Below are 6,000 nucleotides of genomic sequence, written 5' to 3'. Positions count from 1 at the left end.
CAGAAAGAACCCAAAATAATACAATTATGAACGAAAAAGGAGAGGTCACAACCAACACCAATGAAATTGGAAGGATTATTAGAAACTTTTATCAACAACTTTATGCCAATAAATTAAGCAATTGGGAAGAGATGGAGGCCTTCCTGGAAACCTATAAACTACCAAGACTGAAACAGGAAGCATTGATTTTTTAAACATGCCAATTAATTATGAAGAAATTGAGTCAGTGATAAACAACCTTACAAATAACAAAACTCCAGGCCCGGATGGTTTTCCTGGGGAATTTTACCAAACATTCAAAGAAGAAATAATACCTATTCTCCTAAAGCTATTTCAAAAAATAGAAACAGAAGGAAAGCTACAAAACTCATTCTATGAGGCCAATATTACCTGATTCCCAAACCAGGCAAAGACCCCATCAAAAAGGAGAATTACAGACGGATTTCCCTAATGAATATGGATGCTAAAATCCTCAGCAAGCTCCTGGCTAATAGGATCCAACAGTACATTAAAAGGATTATTCATCATGACCAAGTGGGATTCATCCTTGGGATGCAAGGGTGGTTCAATATCAGTGTCTTAGATTTTATCCCGAAAGAAAAATTCAGAAATCATATGATTCTCTCAATAGGTGAAGAAAAAGCATTTGACAAAATACAGCATCCTTTCCTGATTAAAACCCTTCAGAGTGTAGGGATAAAGGGTACATTCCTCAATCTCATAAAAACCATCTATGAAAAGCCTACAGCAAATATCATTCTCAGTGGGGAAAAGCTGGAAGCCTTTCCCTTAAGATCAGGAACAAGACAAGGATGCCCACTCTCGCCAGTATTATTCAAGATAGCAGGAGAAGTCCTTGCAACAGCAATCAGACAATAAAAAGGGATAAAAGGTTTCCAAATCGGCAAAGAAGAAGTAAAACTGTCTCTCTTCGTAGATGACATGATACTCTATATGGAAAACCCAAAAGAATCCACTCCCAAACTATTAGAAGTTATAGAGCAATTCAGTAATGTGGCGGGATACAAAATCAATGCTCAGAAATCAGTTGCATTTCTATACACGAATAATGAGACTGAAGACAGAGAAATTAGGGAATCCATCCCATTTACAATAGCACCAAAAACCATACGTTACCTTGGAATTAACTTAACCAGAGACGTAAAGGACCTATATTCTAGAAACTATAAATCACTCTTGAAAGACATTGAAGAAGACACGAAAAGATGGAAAAATATTCCATGCTCATGGATCAGTAGAATTAACATAGTTAAAATGTCCATGCTACCCAGAGTAATCTACACTTTCAATGCTATCCCGATCAAAATACCAATGACAGTTTTCAAAGAACTGGAACAAATAGTTCTTAAATTTGTAGGAACCAGAAAAGGCCCGAATTGCCAAGGAACTGTTGAATAGGAAAAACTATGCTGGGGCATCACAATGCTGGTTTGCATGCTGTACTACAAAGCTGCTATCACAAAGACAGCATGGTACTGGCACAATAACAGACACATAGTCCAATGGGACAGAATAGAGAACCCAGATATGGACCCTCGTCTCTTTGGGCAACTAAACTTTGATAAAGCAGGAAAAAACATCCGGTGTTAAAAAGACAGTCTCTTCAATAAATGGTGCTGGGAAAATTGGACAGCTACATGCAAAAGAATGAAACTTGACCACTCTCTCACACCATACACAAAGATAAACTCCAAAGGGATGAAAGACCTCGATGTGAGACAGGAATCCATCAAAATCATAGAGGAAAACATAGGCAGCAATCTCTACAACATCGGCCAAAGCAACTTTTTTCATGACACTTCTCCAAAGGCAAGAGAAACAAAAGATAAAATGAACTTATGGGACTTCCTCAAGATAAGAAGCTTCTGCACAGCCAAGGAAACAGTCAAAAAAACTAAGAGGCAGCCCATGGAATGGGAGAATATATTTGCAAATGACACTACAGATAAAAGACTGGTATCCAAGATCTACAAAGAACTTCTCAAACTCAATACGCAAGAAACAAATAAACAAATCAAAAAATGGGCAGAAGATATGAACAGACACTTTTCCAATGAAGACATACAAATGGCTAACAGACACATGAAGAAAAGTTCAAAATCATTAGCCATCAGGGAAATTCAAATCAAAACCACACAAAGATACCACCCATGTACCAGTTAGAATGGCAAAAATTGACAAGGCAAGAAACAACAATTGTTGGAGAGGATGTGGAGAAAGGGGATCCCTCCTACATTGTGGGTGGAATGCAAGTTGGACACAGCCACTCTGGAAAACAAGTGTGGGTCCTTAAAAAAGTTAAAAATTGAGCTACCCTATGAGCCAGCCATGTACTACTGGGTATTTACCCCAAAGATACAGACGTAGTGAAGAGAAGAGCCATATGCACCCCAATGTTCATAACAGCATTGTCCACAATAGCTAAATCATGGAAGGAGCCGAGATGCCCTTCAACAGATGACTGGATTAAGAAGTTGTGGTCCATATATACAATGGAATATTACTCAGCTATCAGAAAGAACAAGTTCTCAACATTTGCTGCAACATGGACAGCACTGGAGGAGATAATGCTAAGTGAAATAAGTCAAGCAGAGAAAGACAATTATCACATGATTTCTCTCATCTATGGAACATAAGAACTAGGAAGATTGGTAGAAGAAAGGGATAAAGAAAGGGGGGTAATCAGAATGGGGAATGAAGCATGAGAGACTATGGACTCTGAGAAACAAACTGAGGGCTTCAGAGGGGTGGGGGTGGGGGAATGGGATAGGCTGGTGTTGGGTAGTAAGGAGGGCATGTATTGCATGGTGCACTGGGTGTTATACACAACTAATGAATCATCGAGCTTTACATCGGAAACTGGGGATGTACTGTATGGTGACTAACATAATATAGTAAAAAATCATTTAAAAAAACTAATGAAGTACTGTATGGTGACTAACATAACTAATAATAAAATAAAATAGAATAGAATAAAATAAAATAAAGTAAATAATAAATAATTTCTAAATTCCTATGCACCAATATGCAAGCAGATCTAGAATGTTTGTTTTACAATTATTATTTTTTTTCCTTTATTAGACCACAAGAATTGAAAAAAGTTATCAATGTTTTACTTGTCCTGATTTTAAAAATACATTCTTGATAGATAAATAGGATTATATTTTTTCCTTTAGAGAACATTTTATGCCAGTGTTTCTACTCAATTTCATATTTTGTATCTCAGAATCTTTTTCCTGTTTTTTCTTAAAATACTATCTAGGTATTTTTTATCTTAGTTGATTCACCCCCTATGAGATTAAGAAAAGCAAGATTCTTTGTACATGAAATAAACACCGTAATGAAAATAACTGTATTTATCAATTTGTATAATTTAATTTAACTGTTAGATACTTATATAGTATTTATATTTATGATATAAGCATTAATAGTATATAATAAAAATGCTAACAATAATTGCTAAGATTTATTAAGAGAATATTATGTGGCAGACACTGAGGTAAGCTTTTTGCGTATAATTTTATATTCAATTACAAATAAAAAACACCATAATGTATGCATTATCCACACTTAAATATATTGAAAATTAGGAAACTGAGGGAGATAGCTCACTTGTCCAATGTGACATAGTTAATAAAATGTGAAAGTGAAATTCAAGTCTTACTCTGTCTGATTCTAGTTCCAGATCTCTTAATAAAATTTTTGTGGCGTTTCTGCACATGATATCCCATTAAACCACCCAAATGATCCTGAAGTTACGCTGAGAGGTCTCATAGACTCTCATTTTGAGATCAGAAAATTGAAATGAAGTATGCCTGGGTGGTTCAGTAGGTTAGGTGTCTGCCTTCCGCTAAGGTCATGATCCTAGGATCTTGGGATTGAGTCCCGCATCCGGCTCCCTGCTTGGCAGGAAGCCTGCTTCTCCCCCTGCTTGTGCTCTCCCTATCGCTCTCCCGCCCCCCTCGCTCTCTCTTTCTGCCAAACAAATAAAATCTTTAAAAAAAAAAAAAGGAAACTAAAAGATCTTGTATTCTGTTTGTGGCCACACAGCCAAAAGACTTTAACTTTATGTGATATATCTGATGTACTTATACACATTCTTATCATTCTTGCTTTTAATTTATACTTCCGGGTATTCACATATGGCTACTCTTTGGTCTGTTTTATCTCAGGGGCTGATCTATTCAGGTTGATTAGGCCAATACAATCTATACAGAGAGCACACATATCAACTGCTTTCACTCTAATGTTATTTTTTCAAATAAATCAAGTGATGCATAATTTCATATTATGTCGAGAAGTTCTTATTGGTTTTTATTAATGTGCATGTGAAACTCAAAATAGCCCAAATTCTAAAAGAGGTAAAATAAATAGAATTCATGCCATTTCACTATCAATACTAGGTTACACTTGTTTCAGGAGATACATGGAGACTGTGGTGGTCTCAGTGATGTCTTTATCTTCCAAAATAAGCTCCATTCAGTCTGTTGCAGTTACTCACCTTAGAATAAGGTCTAACCTTAGAAATTAAGAATATCCAGATAGCCTACTTCATTTTTTTTTCTCCTAGAAATTTTATTGGTCCTGGGGAATAGGAAGGCAGATATCCCCACCTTCTGCCTCCTGCCGTACCATAATCTCTCACTGCTTCCCCTTGCCGCAGAAGGAGAGGGTCAGGTGCTCCAGAAGGCCATGAAGGCCTTGAGCTTGGGCCGGGTGCGGAGGTGTGCCACTAGACAGAGAGCAGTGATAAGGAGTGCAGGCAGCCGGAGACCAGAACCTGGTGAATCAGCAGCAAGTCCAGCAGGTTGTAGTCCACAAGGGAGGGCTGGTTCTGGGCCAGTAGGGTCTCCAAAGGATTTAGGTGCCGGGGTGGTGGCTTCACATACAGGAGGACCTTGCCTGCTTTGTAGCTCGTGTAGATAAGGATGAGGTATTTGCTGTGGAGATCCATGATGCCGTCATTCACCAAGTCCGCCAGGGCCACCTCCTGCTGGTCCTTCCCGAATAGTGCAGGGCAGAGGCCCAGGTGTGTCAGGATGGCATTGGACTGGTACAGGGTAAGAGCTCTGTCCTGGAACTTGGTAGGCTGCCCCTGCAGCCAGCTCTCGTTGGTCACCACCTCCTCCTTCCAGCTATGGCCCTGGTCAGCCAGCAGCTTGCAAATGGCCTCTCAGCGTCCTCGAACAGGGAAGTAGACAATGGTGTAGGGAGGCACGGTTGCAAATGCAGGCAGCAGCAGCAGCAGCGGTGGCGGTGGCAGAGCCCAGATAGTCTGCTATAGTTCAAACTATTTTCTAGCACCTAAAGTTTATAGCTGCTGTTACTGTTGCAGGCCTAAACTAAACAGTTGAATAGCTAGTAGTGTTTTTCTACTCTCAAAACTAATGGAGGCAAGTTTTAACTGTGGTCCAAATTTTATGATTTGAGTTTTTATGTTTGGAAATGCTAGTAATATAAAATCTGTGCCTATTAATCTAATTACATTTAGTTCATTTTCTTCCTAACATAATCTGGATAACATCATAAATATGGATAAAGCTAAATGACTATTTATATATAAAAAACATAAAAATTAACTGTCAACATAATCTTGTTTACCTTTACAACTCTGGCACCTCTGTGTCATTTTGAATATGAGATTTTCTTGGATGTTGTCAAACACATTTCAGCATTACTAGCTAAGGAAAAATAAAACATTCCAATACATACATTTTACATTGTCTTTTTGAACTAGAAGTACTTGTCCTTGCCCAGGGTCCACTGAAACTCTTCTGCCACAAAATGATATCCTTCATCTTTGCTTTAACAGATGTTATTTGTTTCCCCCTGGCCTCTGCCATAGAGACAAATTATCATCTCCCTATAAGACTATAAAACAGAATTGTTTTTCTTTATTCATAGATTATATAGGCCTATTTCATTCCTAAAATTTATAACCTTGCACAGAGTGGGGAAAAAAAATAACAAAACCTCATG

At 38.0% G+C, this 6,000-nt stretch overlaps 1 protein-coding gene and 1 pseudogene across 1 annotated transcript in view; one reads left to right on the top strand and one right to left on the bottom strand.

The window, feature by feature from the left end:
- Positions 1-6,000, top strand: part of CNTN5 (contactin 5) — a gene marked incomplete at its 5' end in the record, with an annotated part of 603,858 nt that overhangs the window by 36,287 nt on the left and 561,571 nt on the right. The window lies entirely within an intron of this gene.
- LOC103660730 overlaps positions 4,663-6,000 on the bottom strand; it is a 40,380-nt pseudogene continuing 39,042 nt past the window's right edge.

This window comes from Ursus maritimus, unplaced genomic scaffold (assembly GCF_017311325.1).
Source record: "Ursus maritimus isolate PB19 unplaced genomic scaffold, ASM1731132v1 scaffold_16, whole genome shotgun sequence".
Lineage (NCBI taxonomy): Eukaryota > Metazoa > Chordata > Mammalia > Carnivora > Ursidae > Ursus > Ursus maritimus.
Note: the sequence above shows the minus strand (reverse complement) of the source record. Positions and strands in the feature narration are given on the sequence as shown.